The 16,400-nt window shown below is 37.4% G+C and overlaps 1 long non-coding RNA gene across 1 annotated transcript; it reads right to left on the bottom strand.

Moving 5' to 3' along the window:
* Window positions 1-3,965: 3,965 nt before the first annotated feature.
* LOC140631492 (uncharacterized) lies at window positions 3,966-12,556 on the bottom strand. Its single transcript, XR_012029036.1, has 4 exons — window positions 12,422-12,556; window positions 9,996-10,147; window positions 8,418-8,530; window positions 3,966-4,501 (listed from the first exon to the last, which is right to left on the bottom strand). It is a non-coding gene; the product is annotated as an uncharacterized lncRNA (long non-coding RNA).
* Between the last annotated feature and the right edge of the window lie 3,844 nt (window positions 12,557-16,400).

Here is a 16,400-nt window from a genome sequence, read left to right on the forward strand (position 1 = left end):
GAGTTTAGAATCATGAATCTAGAAATTATTTTAGCCTCTCCTTCCTCCTAAAAGTAGAGAAAAACTCATTTACTTACATGTGAGCAAAGGAAAAAGTATGCAGTCTAATAAAGAGAATGAGGAACAGAATAAATTCCCCATGGCCTGGGAGGCACATGGAAAGAAATGCCCATAAAACAGATGAAAACTGAAACCCAGAATTTCAAAGTGGGCTGAAGGAAACCAAGTAAATGGTAGAAGCCGTGACAATAAATTGCAAAAGGAAGAACTCAAAAATGATATGATTAAGGAAGGTTTTAAGAGAGAGCTTTTTCTCAACACGATTAAAAAAAACTAGAAATAAAATAAGATCATTTTTGTAATGAAAATGAGCCAAGAGAAAGACAAAACAAATAAACAGAAACAATAATGCAATGAGAGAAATAGACTGTGTGAAAGGAAGAAAGTTTTAAAAATCAAAAAGGTATGAAAAAAACATTTAAAGAAAGCGTCTGAGAGAAAGGGATGATTCAGAAAAGTCAACATATGTTCAATACAGGAGTTTATTGCCTAGAGAGAAGGACAGACTGCAGGGTTTGTGGGTAAAATTCATGTGGTTTGTGGACTTCATTGGGAAAAATATGTCTACATTTTTGCTAACCTCTAGCTGAATTTAATTTTTTCCTTTAATCAATATGCATGCACCAATATACAGTGGTATTAACAGTACCTGTGACTTTGTCACCAGAAGGAATCATAAATGTCATCATATCAAATTATAATTAAAATAATATTTCCAAATATTACTTATGTTCATCACTTTTTCAAATTTACAGTGGCTCTTATAACTAGATCTAATTATTTAATATGGTAATAAAGAAGTAAATAGATCATTGTATCACAATTTAAAAATATTTTGAGAACTATATTTCAATATAATTAGCTTCCTTTGCTGTTCTGTGTATTCCATTTTATGCATTTAAAAATATTATTCTGAGAATGGGTCTATTGGTTTTACCAGACTGCTAAAAGTTTCCACAGTATAATAAATTTTGTGATCTCTATTATATATCAGGAAACTCTGAAGGGAAATTATAATTCCAAAAACTTTCTTGAGATACAAGACAATTTGAAATTACATATTGAGAGGACTAAAAATTGTCCCATAATAACCAACACTATCCTGTAAAGAAAAATCATTTGGACATCCCAGCAAAAAGACCAATAGAAAGAAAGTTAGATTGCCACCAGTATCTTTAAAAGCAACACTTTTATGACCAAGGGAAGTATAGTAACATATTTAAGAAAGCTAAGGAAAGAAAATGTGGGCCAAGATTCTGATGTTCAGCCAAAATGACCTTTAAGTATAAAAAGCCTCTGGTAAACTGATGTAAACATGCAAGAACACAGAGAATATTGTTCTCATATGCTTTTCCTAAGGAATCTACCAGACCACAATGAAATAAGAATGGAATTTAAGAGTAAGCATTTTCAAGCTTTTATAGCATTTTGACATTGCCATGACATCCAAGCACATGAATCATTTCTCTAGCAATTTATTTTCATTGTACTTTACAAAAGTATTAGTCCATATAAGATAGGGGGAAAGTTTAACTCCTCATACTAAAATAAAGGCTTTATACAATCAAATTTACTATAAGGATATAGAGAACACTAAGTATAAATTTATCTGTAAAATTAAGACTGAAAATCACTATAAGGGAGACAGTGTAGTAATGCAATGTCTATATGCTCTCACAGTGTAGATAATGTGACTGTTTTAAAAATGGGGAATTGCAAATAGGGAGATTATATAAAAGTTACCTTCTAGTTCTGCCCACTGAAAAGACGTAGAAATAGTGACCAAATTATTAGTAATGAGCATTTCTCATATGCAGACTATAGTCTTGAAATACTATTTCCTACTACTTGGATTTGGGTGATTCTGAAGTTAGAATGTCCTAGAGAGCAAGGAAACTATCAAAGATGATCAAGATCATGTCAAAAACACTCAGTAGCTAACTTGGGCTGCTTCCATATTTTGACTATTGTAAATAATGCTGAAATAAACATAGGGGTGCTCATGTCTTTCAGAATTAGTGTTTTTGTTTTCTTTGGGTGAATACCCAGTAGTGGAATTCCTGGATCATATGGTATTTCTATTTTAAAGTTTTTACTTTAACAATTTTCAATTGTTTTCCACAGTGACTATACCAGTTTGCATTCTCACCAATAGTGCATGAGGGTTTCTTTTTCTCCATACCCTTGCCCAAGTGTATCCACTGACAAATGGGTGGATAAAGAAGATATGGATTATTACTGAGCCATAAAGAAGGATGAGATCTTGCCATTTGCAACAACATGGATGGACCCAGATGATATTATGCTAAGTGAAAGAAATCATATAGAGAAAGACAAATACCACATGATTTCACTTATATTTGGAACCTAAAAATAAAAGAATAAACAAACAAAAAGAATCAGATCTATAAATACAGAGAACAAACTGATGGTTGCAAGAGGGAAGGGGTCTGGAGAGATGGGTAAAATGGGTGAAGGGGAGTGGGAGACATAGCCTTCCAGTTAAGGAATGAATAAATCATGGGAATAAGAGGCACAGCATAGGGAATATAGTCAATGATATCTTTTTTTTTAATTTTTAAAGATTTTGTTTATTTAATTCATGACAGACACAGAGGCAGAGACATAGGCAGAGGGAGGAGCAGGCTCCATGCCGGAAGCTCAATGCAAGACTCAATCCTGGGATCTTGCCCTGAGCCAAAGGTAGATGCCCAACCACTGAGCCACCCAGGCATCTCTAGTTAATGATATCTTAACAGTGTTGTAAGGTGATAGAGAGAGTGGCTACACTTGTGGTGAGCACAGCATAACAAACCTGTCTAATCACTATGTTGTGCACCTGAAACTAATATAACATTGCGTGCATACTATACTCAATTAAAAAAAAAACAACAGTAACAGTAAAAGACTCAGTAGTTAACTTGAAGAGGCTCCTAGTGCTCAAATATGGGTGGGAGAAGCACAGTTAGGAACAGTTAGGAACTTGGAGACCTGATTAGAATGGAAATATAAGGGGGATGGAAATGATGGGTGGAGAATAATTTGTAAAGAAGGGACTTGAACTAGAAGATGTTTAAAATGCCTTCCCACGTGTCATTCTGTCCCTGCAAACTCTTCTGGCCACTTGGCCAGCGTGATTGAGGCATTTACCACTTGTGAGATGAGAGAAGCAGAGGGAAAGACCCCATGCTGTTGAGAGTGACTGGAAAGTGTGGTGATAATCGAAGGGTGATGTCCATCGTAGCTCTCTTGAAGGTACAGCAGACCCTAGGCCTAATCACTCAGCTTCAACTGTTTTCAGGAGGGCTTTCTTTGTGATTACTGCCATATATTATGAGAGCAGTAAGTCAGCTTGGATGATGGTTTACCTATATTTGTTTATGAACTGTGTTCCTCTTGTGATTTACAGCATAGAAGAGATGACGGTCTTTAGCTTTTGAACAGGTTAGTTAGGCCTGGGAAAGAAGATAGCAACTCTAAGAGCTCTTGAAAGACTCAAATCATATACCATTGAGTCCTACTCCCGAGGAAAGAAACACGACTCTTCTTTGATACTATGAGATTCATAATTATTCCTCTCTGAAAAGATATTAAGGGATATCTAAACACATAATGTGTATTTTATGTTCTGAAGCCTTCTTTTCATGCACTGCTACTTTGAATATTCCACTATTTTAAATCAAGATTAAAACAGGCTTAGGATAACTAGAGAGCATTGCCCTTAAGTAAAAGGACCTTGAGACAAAAAAATAATAATCGTCTCCCATTTGCATAATGCTTTTAATTTTTTTCAAAGCCTTTTTCATATCTATTATTTCACTTGATCTTCACAACAACCATGTGAGGCTGTTCACTTTAAAGAAATGAACTTGAAAGCAGCGAACATTTAAAACGTTTCCCCAAAATGTAGTAAAACCACAAAGAAAATTCCCAGAGCATCTATACCATCGCTCTAACTTAAACTGTATTTACTGCAAATTGTATTGAGTCAGAAGAGATGGTGGCTCGTAAATACAGTTTCTCTGTCCTGAACCACATTCAAACTGCAGTTGTTATGAATACAAAAGAGCTTTCCGAGTACATAACTGTAGTTTTGCTGCATTAAAGCAAAAAGCTGGCATTTGGACTAGAAAACAGGCTGTAACTGTGTCTGTTCTGCATGGCAAGCATCTCAGTGCCTGCCAGCAATAGGGATGGATTTACATATATTGACTCAATCCAGCATATGAGTAACGATCAATTTTCTTGATCTATTCTATTCTGTCAATCTGTGCTTTTGCTAGCAAATGAGGAGACATTGCTGTCAGCCAGAAATAGAGTTTCCTAGGCTTATGTGAGCTTTTAAGATCTCTTTTCTACTTAATTAAAAGATACATACGGTGGTTGGCAGGGAGCAGCCGGCAAGTCAAAGTAACAAAATTTGCTATGTATAGACGGGTTCCTGGAAGAAAAATCATGAAAGATGGCTAAATAAATGTAAAGGCAGACTTCCGTTTCTGAGGATAGTATATTTTTATGTCAATTCTATTAATGGTAAAGTAAATACAAAGGGACAAATACAATTTGTCTGTCAGTAGTAACCAGTAAAACTATCCTCTTCGGGAGTCACAAATTATGCTTCCAGGTAACAATATGTAAAACAAAATGCTTTTCTTTTTGGTCTCTCCTATTAATGTATCATGTTAGACTAATTCATTTGGTTTGGGCCCAGATAATCTCTGCCCCTAGCTTGTACTGGAATTTTAAGTCAGATCAAATAGTATATACAAAGCAAGTAAGAGCGTTCTCTTAAAGGACGCTAAGGAAAGCTTTACACATGTTGGACTCCTTGAAATCCCCTTTCACTTCCAACCTGCTGGTGATTCCAATGATTCTGTGAGGGCCTCGGCAATATCTGAATGCTTTTTGTAGAGTTAGTTTTATTTTATAGTAAGTAAGTGACCAAATGTTTCTGCAAGGGGGCATAGTGTTGCCAGACTTATAATTTCTACTCTGACTTCTTTCAAGTGATTTGGGGGATGAAGATTCTGAATCTGTACCCAGAGTAGGATATCATTTTTTTATACATCTGTTGGCTTTAATTAAGTAATGGACTGGCTGAGTTTGGCTTCTGTTTGTTCCTTAAGACCTTCCTGAATGCTAGTATCAAGTCCTTCTGGAAATATCTAAACAGACCAGAGGACAGATTTTAGGAATCACATGCATTAGGAAGGAGTAAATTCTGTGTTATGGTGAAGGGAACCATACCCTGAACCAGCAGTCAGGAAACCCTGGTTCTGGCCTGGCTCCTTCATTGATGAGTTCCACGGTGATGAGAAAGTGATTGCCTTTAATTGCAACTCAGGTTTTCTCATCTATGAAAGGAAGGTGTTGTAGTAGATGCATGATTTTCAAACTGAATTTAGGGGATCTCCTCAGCAGGTATCAGTGTGATAAAGTAGGTGGGACTCTGGGACCTCCATTCTTCGGGAGCCAATGTTAGCAGCTGTGCTTGTAACCATTTTATACAATGAACTTCCAATAAGATTTTGTTCAAACCAAGGTTGAAAAAGGTTCAGAATCGTGGTACTAGAGCATCCTGGCAGTTTCTTGCATCTCTAATAATCTATGGTCAGTTTGGGAACATCTTAGTCTTTTTGTCCGTTGGGTTTATGATTAAGAATTCTGTTTTCCAAATTCCAGGAATGGACTTAGAGAAGTCACCTCTAATTCTAATTGGTCATATGTGACAGATCATTTGGTTAGCTCACTGGTACAGCATCTGGCACATAGAATGAATGCAATATATAGGTATTGAATGCCTGTCCGGTCCCTAAGATTCATATTTCTCAATTTTAGCCAAAGAAACTGGTGAGCATGGCCAAAAAGAGAATGGATGCCCACAAGGGCTAGCATTTGGTACAGGAAAAACTGAGAAATAGAAAAATAAAATAAATTAAGGTGTCTGATCCTTAAGAATCAAGAAATTGATGCAAATTCTATGTTTATTCCCTAATCCATCTCATTTGGTTTGGAAATGAAAACAGATACATGGTGCTCTTCTGAAAAAGCTCCTTTTGGAGCTACCCTCCACTGCCTCCTTGTTGACATATGGCGTTAAATATCTAATGCTGAACATTTGCCCTATGGAGACAGTAGGGTGAAAGATTTCAACCCAGTCAACACCACAAGGGCCTGTCCCAGCAGGAACTGAAAGTCACCCTAGAAAGGAAGGCAAGCACTTCTGGCTAGATGTCTCTAATGAGGATCTATAGCCATGATGGACTGTGACCTAATATGTATACTGCCTTAGGACAAGACTATCTATTCTCCAATTATGTCAGGTTTCTAATGCTCACACTTAGCTCTAACATGTTCTAACTAAGTACACTAAGAGCATTCCCTTTTAATCCATTCTTTTTTAATCTGCTTCATTTAGAACTAAGGAAATTGAGATCCAGACTGAGTATAGGACTGGCACAAGGACACGCATTTAGGTTGTAGGGCCAGACAGATATGCTTGCACTTATGCATATTCCTCAATGAAGTGATCATTATCTTTAGATATTTCATGGCTCACAGATGTGAGATGGGTCTATGAGTCAATCAGCCAGCCTATATTTACTGAGCATCTACTGTGTGTAAGGGATGGTGTTAGACACTTAAGATATAGTCATAAACAAGACACTTTCTACTTTTACAAAATTTATAATCTTATGGGAAGGATACTCAATAAAGTTCATTTGAGCAAAGGCTAAAATGTAATGCTAAATATTGTTAGCCTAAAACAATTAAGAAGAGGATGTAACCCTATTTGGGGGACCAGGAAGGAAGAGGGAGCTGAGCAGTGAAAAGGAGACAGATAAGCATAGTTTTTTTTAAAACTTCAGATAGAAATTATCAGAGTATTTGTTTGAAATCATGTATTTCCAGGCTCCTTCTATTGGAGATTCTGATTCAGTAGATCAAGGAGTGATATCTAGGAATCTGTATTGGTAACTTTCCCATGTTGTTCTGGTAATCCACAAAGTTTGGGAAATCCTGAATGAGCACTCTAGGCAGAGGCATTGTGCATACCAAGGCAACACAATGAGGGTAGAGAGAGCCTAGGAGAAACTATTTTTGATAGAGGGCAGAGTATGATGTCCAGTGAGGATCAGGAACGATTTGCTAGAAAAATTTGTAAGTTATTGAAACTTCGAACATGACTGAGCAGAAGCTTGAGTATTGGACTGAGCAGAAGCTTGAGTATTGGGATGTGGGGGAGAGGAGGAAATTGGTGACTGCTCTACAGAAGGACCTGGATGCTGATTCCTCAGAGGTACCCCTCAAATAAAGTTTGCTTTCCTTTGTTTTAAGGATTATTTTCTTTTAGCACTAAGGAGAATCAACTGAATAAGAAGGTAATTAGTGGAAGAACCTTAGAAAGACTCCAGCCCTCTAAGATACTTCTATAAACAATGAATACAATTCTGTAGAGAATTACTTTTATGCTTACATTTCAATAAAACGTAAATAGTCATGGCAAGGGGGCTCCTCATCAACCACAAATCTGGGTGTCTTTTTGTGTGAGACACTATGCTTTTGGATTTGGGAGAGATTATGTGCACAGGAACATGAAAGATTAGGCTTGCTTTCTTTACATTTCAAGATAAGGTGTACTGTACCTTTAGGTTTTAAAATCCCTGGCAGTGGTTTGCTGGAGCCAGCTCATACTAGCTTGTGAGAACCTATCATTACCATCTCTTCACATTTTTGTTCAGTGACTTCACTAGGTACCTTAAAATTACCCATTTAGGAGCATTTACGCTGTGGAAATTAGCAATTGGCTGCCCCCCTCTTTTTTTTTTTTTTTTTATTGCCAAGAGCCTGTTGTTAAGCACTTACCAGCACACCACTGCCTGACAAGTATTAACATTTTTGAAATTGCGGCTCTTTCTACATGAGAGTATTTACTGACCAGAACTCCTATTAATAAAGGCTCTTTTCTCCCTACTCTCCTTTTTATTAGGGAGGAAAGTCTCCTAGAACCTTTAGTACACTGCTATTATTTTTCCTTGGTTAGACTGGTGTCCCACGGCTATTCAAGGGAGGCTGGGATAGTGAGTATCTGGCTTAGGGGAATGGGGCTGCCACATTTGGTCTAAGCCAATCCTGACTTAAACTGTGGAGCTGGACACAATAACCCTGAACAAAAATGAGGCTCTATTAGTAAGGAAGACTTTATCCTTGTCCAGAGAAAAAATATTTCCCACATTAGTAAAACAAGAGAAGGATGAATGTGGTCTCTAAGATCCAGAAGCCTGAACCATAAGAGAACTAAGTTCTCCCCATTGTGTTTGTTTTTATTTTAATAGCTGATGGCATTTAACGCTCACCATCTTCTGGCAGTGGGTCTCCAAGTGTCCTCAGATCAGTGACATCGGCATCATCTGGGAACTTGTTGGAAATTCAGATTCTTGGGCCCCACCCAAATCTCCTGAATCAGAAGCTGTGGAGGGAGGAAGTAATGTCTAAAAGTATGATTAAGGGTGTAGCCTAGCAATCTGTGTTTAATAGGTGCTCTAGTTCATTCTGATGGATGCTAAAGCTTGAGAACTATTATCTTAAGAGTGTTATTAACTCTATCAATGTGATAAAATGAATTTCAATGAATAATAAGCACCTAGTGGTGTTAGCCACAGTGGACATAGTTGTTCATTCATTCCTTTAATAGACATATAGTGAGCACTTGCTGTTATTATCCTGTGTCATATAATCCATTGCCCACTGGCAGCCAGAATGATCTTTTTAAAATGTAAATCAAATGTGCTATTTGCTTGCTTAAAACCTTTCAGTGACTCACATAACAAGATGAAATACAAAATTGCAGTCTCCCTTAGACAAACTCTAAGTCTCTCTTAGACTCGGTTTACCTGCCTCTCCCAGCTCCTTTCTTACCTCTTTCCCCTTCCCCCCTTGCTCCTTCTACCATGCTGACCTTCTTTCTGTGGTAGATTCTATCTTATTCTAGTTCTAGCTCAAATTTCACCTTTTCAGAGAAGACTTCTAACCGCCTCATCAAACACACCTCCTCTTGACCCCACTGTCCTTACCATGTTAGCCACTGATTTTCTTCATGGCATATATAATAATTGTATCTACTCATTTGCTTATTGTCTGGCTTTTCCACCAGAATGTAAATTCCACAAAGAGGTGCCCAACTGCCTCGTAGTACCTAAGTGGACCCTGGAACACTTGTCTTGGCACAAGTGTGTTGAATGGATTTCTAGGCATTACCCTAGATGTGCTAGAGGAAATGGAGAGCTAGAGTCAGCACTTTGGGAGAGGCATATCGTGCTTTTTTCATTTGAAATTATAATCTATTTCATTTGTGGAAACTTAAATTTACTTATAGGAAGCTCTTCAAGGAAATCACAAAACTCACTTGTCTGGACAAGATCAGTTTGCTTCAAGTTGAGTTGGCAGTATGTTCATTTATTGACAGAAGATTGCCAGTAACTTGAAAAAGAATATCAAAATGTCTTATACCTTGCATCATATCAGATAAGCAAGTAACTGACTCAGAAAATTTATGATAGTCTTACAGTTGTTTTTCCCAGAGATGGTTCTGGAACTAGAAAGACGAAATCAGACTCCAGTGCCATCTAGTGGCCATATTTAGTTCCTCTAGAAATAAAATCCAATATACTCTAATAGTGATTTTTCACTTCTCATTTGGGCAAGGTATGTGTGTGTGTGCGTGTGTGTGTGTGTGTCTGTCTTTCTGTTCTTACATATTACTCTAGTCATTACCATGTTGATGCATATTGGTTAAATTCTAGGAAATTCACGTGGAACATTAAATCCTTTATGTTGTCATATGATAGAAATGTTCCTTATAAAATAATTGTATTAAGGGACCATTAATTATAAGCTACATAGTACTCATGAGACTGAATCCACTTGATGCTCACTTTGGTGGTAGACATTGGTGGTCACTGAGGCTAGCAGAGAACCCCAGAATTCTGATCTCCATTAACCAGCTTTCACCCTGCTTTGTTGTAAATTTAGATATCTCATCCTATTCTTGTTTTTCATCTCTTCCATTGGCTCATAGTGAGGACCTCTGCAAAAGAAATAAAATGGACAAATAAAATGGATAAATTATTTTTAAATTAAAATTAGAACCCATAAAAGTTTTTTTTAATAAAATTATTTTCTTTTTTTTTTTTAATTTTTATTTATTTATGATAGTCACAGAGAGAGAGAGAGAGGCGCAGAGACACAGGCAGAGGGAGAAGCAGGCTCCATGCACCGGGAGCCCGACGTGGGATTCGATCCCGGGTCTCCAGGATCGCGCCCTGGGCCAAAGGCAGGCGCCAAACCGCTGCGCCACCCAGGGATCCCAATAAAATTATTTTCATATTCTATAGCCGTGATCTGACTTATAGGGTCTATAGAAACTAAGGGTAATTACTATTCTGGATGCATATAAAATAGACTTTGCTCTGTGCTAAACATTTTATGTACATATATCTTTATTTTTTTAAAGATTTTATTTATTTATCTGGCAGACAGAAACAAAGACAGCGAGAGAGATAATGAGAGAGTAGGAGCAGGGAGGAGAGGGAGAAGGAGGCTCCCTGCTAAGCCTGATCCCAGAACCCTGAGATCATGACCTGAGCCAAAGATGCTTAACCAAACAAGCCACCTAGACACCCATACATATATTTTATAAAGTGAACAATCCTGCAAAATATGGATGATTACTCTCTACTTTTCAAAGGCCAATAAGAGTAATAGAATTGTTGTTTGCTGAGCTCCTAATTCATGACAGATGTTTTTCATGCCTTCTTTTATTTAATCCCACAAACTTTTCAGAGATAGTATCATCTCTTGTTCAGATGAAGAAACTAAAGCTCAGAGAAATTATTTGCCCCATATCTTGTATCTGGAGACTGGAATTGAAGTCCTTCTGGCTGGCTCTATATTGTCTATTTCTACTCCTTTCTTCAGAAAGAAGTTGATTTTTAATGATTTAAAAAAATTTCTCCCTCCAGTATACAACTTATCAGATGCTCAGCAGTATAAAGGCAGGGACCATATCTGATACCTGGCATGTAAGAACTCAGTGAGCATTTATTGAAGGAGTTGAAGGAGGGATGCTTGGGAAAGTGCCATTTCTTTAATCAGCCACTTCATTAACATTTGCTGCATAAAATATTACTGCATAGATTTATTTATTTAAATAAATTGCTTATTTAATTGCTGCATAAAATATTTTATTTTATTTATTGCTTATTTTGCTGCATAAAATATTACTCCATTATTTTATTTTTATTTTATTGCTGCATAAAATATTTTGTTTATTGCTGCATAAAATATTACTACAAAACTTACTGGCTGAAAATGACACATATTTGTTATCTCTCAGTTCCTGTGGGTCAGGAATCCAGGAGAGGTTTCTTGGGTCTCTCACAAGGCTGCAGTCAGGATTTTGGCCAAGGCTACTGTTACCCCAGTGCTCAGCTAGGGCAAGATCTGCGTCTACAGTCATTCACATGGCTGTCGGCAGACCCCAGAAGATCTGTATCATTCATGTGACCATTAGCAGACCTTATCTCACCACGAGGCTGCCTTGCCTCACAACATGGTAGATGGCTTTCCCCCGGAATGAAGTGATCCAAGAGAGAGTGAGAGAGAATGCCCAAAGATGGAAGCCATAGTTATTTTATAACCTAATCTTGGAAATGACATCTTTTCATTTGTGTTGCATTTCATTTAGAAGTGACTCATGAAATCCCTCACACCTAAGGGGAGGACATTACAAAAGGGCATGAATATTAAGAAGTGGAGATCATTGGAGGCCACCTCAGAGCTATAAGCCATGACATTAGTGGCTTATCCATTGAGTATTAAGCCTTGAAACCACTCTGTAATATTACAGATCAGGACCTTTTCCCATATTAACCAAGAATGTTTTATAATCTAGCAGGGGCTAGATAATACATTGAAGAGCTAGTTCTGGTGCTAGACAAACTAGATCCAAATCCAAGCTCCTTCACTTCCTATGATCCTGTTGATACCTCCATTCCTTATCTATGAAGTAGGCATTATAACAATGTTTACCTCCTAAGTCTATCATGAGGATTAAATTAGATAATATCAGTAAATTACTAAGTACAGCAAGTACAGCATCTGACACATGAGAACAGCAACATATTCCAGCTAATACAGACTAAATATCCTTGTGAATTTGTTTTTTCTTTCCCTAGAATATTTCTTCGGTATTGTATGCTTTATTTTTCTCAGTTTAATCCTAGTAAGGTGGTAGATTTGATACATTTGTTCCCATTTTAAATATTTAACATTTGAGACACATAAAAATTGAATGACTTACCAGTACATGTTGAAGGCCAGCCTGCCATCCAGTTTTTCTTTTGCCCAACTAATTTCTCTTTCCCATTTTTTTTCCTTTTTTCTTTTCTTCCCTTCTTTTCTTTTTCTTTTCTCTTCTTTTTCTTTCTCTCCCCTCCCCTCTCCCTTCCTTTTCTTTCTTTCTTTCTTTCTCTCTTTCTTATTTCTTATATCTGAGAGGCATGGGCATGGGACATCCTCACTACTCATGACTATATACGTTTGGTATTGTTGTCACAGAGCTGTTAGAATCACCTAAGTACTTAAACCAAAACTTGTTTTAGAACAGACAGAGTCATATTTTGAATGTCATAAAAGAACTATCTATAAACTAACTGTACTATATGTACCACATTCTAAACTGTACTATTATGGTAGCTTAAGAAACCCACATCCTGGCTTCAGTTCCTCATTCTATGAGTATGGTTTTTCTGTTAAGTTAATGAAAAACAACCTCACGAGACTCAGATTGTATCCTTTAATTTGAGAATGGTCTACCAAAAGGCCTAGGAGACTTTCTTATGATAAATTCCAAATGATATTTTACCTAAGCCAACAATAAAACTCTGTAATAGAGACATTGAACCACAAATACATTCCCATTTAATTCCTATTATTGTCCAAGTCCTCAACCCTTTCTCTCCCTTTCCCTCCCAGAAAACCCCAAAGTCAAGCCAAACAATCATGAAGAAAACATTGTTGACTGTGTGTCATAATCACATCTGTCTTCAGAAACAGAGGACTCTATTCCCCAGATATTAGACAGAGCCCTGAATCATTTTAACTTATGAAGCTCATCTATTCAGAAGAAAGGTCATTTTATTATTGAAGCTCAGTGTTTCCTTCTCTCTATTGCCTCTTTACAAAATAAACAAACAGCTTCTCTGAGCAAGCTATGGCAAACCTGTGCTACTAAAGCTGTTCTCTCCTAAATGATTATAGACTTCTTCTAAGCCCTCATTGTCAGGCCTCACATATGTATGTGAACTATTTCTCTTTTAGGACTTTCACTTGTTGGAATAAAGCATACTGTAGTATGCTTTGGAGGGATTAGAAGGAGAAAAATGAGAGAAGGCAGGAGAGAGGTCATTATAAATAAAGAATGGGTAAAAACAATGTTTGAAGGATTTATGTCTATTTTTTTAATTATTGGAAATCTAAGAGAAAACAAAGCTCTTAACACCTGTGGAATATCAAACAAAGTATTCAATGCCACATAAACGTTCAAAAAAGGGAAACCTTTCAAGGTTATCTTTGTAAGGTTCTTTATGTCCCTTCCCTGGGCTAACAGACTTAGTTCTTCTGGAAGGCCTCCAAATACAATAGGTCATCACCACCCCTGGTGTCCATGTCCAGCCCTACAGCCGGAGTAAGAGATCATGTCACCACTATGACCTTTCTGGGGGCTGACCTAATAGAACACTGTGTTCTTCAGAGTTGTTAAAGACTTAAGAGCATATGTATCAAAACAGCAGTGTCACTGTTAAAAAAGTGTCTGTCTCTGTATGTGTACCTGTTAAGTCCTTATATATACAAAGATACACAGATAAGCATAAGTGTGTATAGATGTAAATATCTATTTATCTGTCTGTAATCAGTGACCTTTAAGTATAGGCCCATGGGCAGGCCACATCTGAAGTATTGTATACAGCCCTAGGCCATTTTATAAGGGTCCTACACAAATTAAAAAATGCCCAGAGAAGCAATGTAGGCTAAAGAAATATCTGGAAACTACTCGGTAGAATGCACAGTGGAAGAAAGTAGGCACAGCCTTGGAGAAAGTAGGCCATTGCCTTGGAGAAGTGAAGATAGAACAAAAGCAGAGTCCAGAGTAACTTTCAAATACTAGATCAGTGTCATCTGAAGAATGGAAAGACTGACTATGTATCACTCTAAGAGCAGAGCTAGAACAACTCGCAGAAGTCACCAACAGGAAGATTGGTCTTCAAAACTTGATGGGATTTCTATCAACTCTAGAATGTAGCTCAACGATCAGACCAGTCAACTCAGCTGTCCCACCAGTCCCACTAATTGGGGCATCTTGCCCATGTAACAGTTTAAGGAATAATGCTGAATGCTTTTCAGAAATCCATGCTCAGGTCATCTATGATGTACTGCTGATCCAGCAGACTCATGACAGTGATATAATAATGATGATAATAATAACAATGATAATAACAAACAATTATATAGCATGCTTGCTCTGTGCCAGGCCCTATGCATTTACTTCACCTATCAAAGATTACAGTCTCATAAGGATATTTAACTCCTGATGTGGAGTAGGAAGTAGGAAAGTAATTCCTTTTTCTTTGTCAGTGAAGGGTAAGTGGAGTGACTGAGAATTCAATCAGTCAAAGTAATGTGTCTCATTTTTTTAGTTATTTAAAAATTGTCTCTTCCTTTAAACAAAATGTGTGTGTGTGTGTGTGTATATATATATATTTATATACATTCCTATATATATATATGAATATTATCCAGACATAAAAATGGATGAAGTTCTGATACATACTACAGTAATGATGAACCTTAAAATCATTATGCTAAGTGAAATAAACCAGACATAGAAGTACAAATATTGTATGATTCTATTTGTGAAATATCTAAAATAGGCAGATTCATAAAGACAGAGAGGAGATTAAAGATAATCAGGGGCTGAAGAAAGGAGAGAATGGGGAGTTATTGCTTAATGAGCACAGGGGTTCTGTTTGGGGTGATGAAAATGTTCTGGAAATAGATAATGGTGAAGATTGCACAACATTGTGGTTATACTTATTGCCAATGAATTATACCCTTAAAAATGTTTAAGATGGTAAATTTTATGTTATGCATATTTTACTAGAATAAAAGACATCAAATCAAATAAAATATTTAAAAGTTATATCCACCCAAAAATATTATCTTTTACTTTCTGCTCAGAGAAGAACTAGGTTTAAACTGGCAACCATCTGGTTGGTTCAGTTGGTTAAACATCCAACTCTTGATTTAGGCTCAGGTCACAATCCTCTGGATTTTCAGATCAAGCCCTATGTCAGGCTCTGTGCTCTGTGGGCGTCTGCTTGAGATTCTCTTCTTTCCCTCTGCCCCTCCTCCAACTAGTACATACTTTCTCAAATAAATAAACCTTTAAAAAAATAATAATAAATTGGCAAATTTCTAAATAGGAAACAGTGCTCCACAAGGCAAGGCCTGAGCCCAGAGCTGTTTGGAGGTCATTATCAGAAGGGTCTCACTGGGAGGAATGTCCAGGCTTCAGCCAACAGTGGTTCTCCGGAGTAATACCTCCTTGCTTAGTCATGGTGAAGAGGAACTGGTGTTCTGAGCGCTCTGCTCAGAGCAGCACTAACAGAGGTCTCTGCAGTGATGGAAATGTTGCATAGCACTTCAGAAGCCAGTAGCCACATGTGGCTATTGAACATTTGAAATATCCTCATTATGACTGAAGGACTGACTTTTAAAGTTTGCTTAATTTTACCTAATTTAGATTTAAATGGCCATATGTATCTAATGGCTATTGTATTGGATAGAATAATTTCACAGAGTTCCACTCTGGCCCTACTCTGGCAATGCTCCTCCCCAAGAAGTGAGTGGTAAAAGGAGCCAAAGGGTCTTTTAAGAAAATATTTTACTTATTTATTCATGAGAGACGCAGAGAGAGAAGCAGAGACACAGGCAGAGGGAGAAGCAGGCTCCTGCGGGGAGCCCGATGTGGGACTCGATCCCAGGACTCAGGGGTCACAACCTGAGCCAAAGGCAGATGCTCAACCACTGAGCCATCCAGGCACCCTGGGGCCAAAAGGTCTTAAATTGTCCTCTCCCTCTTGGCTTCTCATGTGGTAGTGGCAGGCCCAATGAGGGGATAGGTAGGTGTCAGAACAGTGAAAAAGATCTGACTCAATTTAAGGAAATTGTAATTAGGGTTATAATAAGGAATGAAAAGGCATATAAGAAGATGAAAAGAG

The sequence above is a fragment of the Canis lupus genome, chromosome 4 (assembly GCF_048164855.1).
Source record: "Canis lupus baileyi chromosome 4, mCanLup2.hap1, whole genome shotgun sequence".
Classification (NCBI taxonomy): domain Eukaryota; kingdom Metazoa; phylum Chordata; class Mammalia; order Carnivora; family Canidae; genus Canis; species Canis lupus.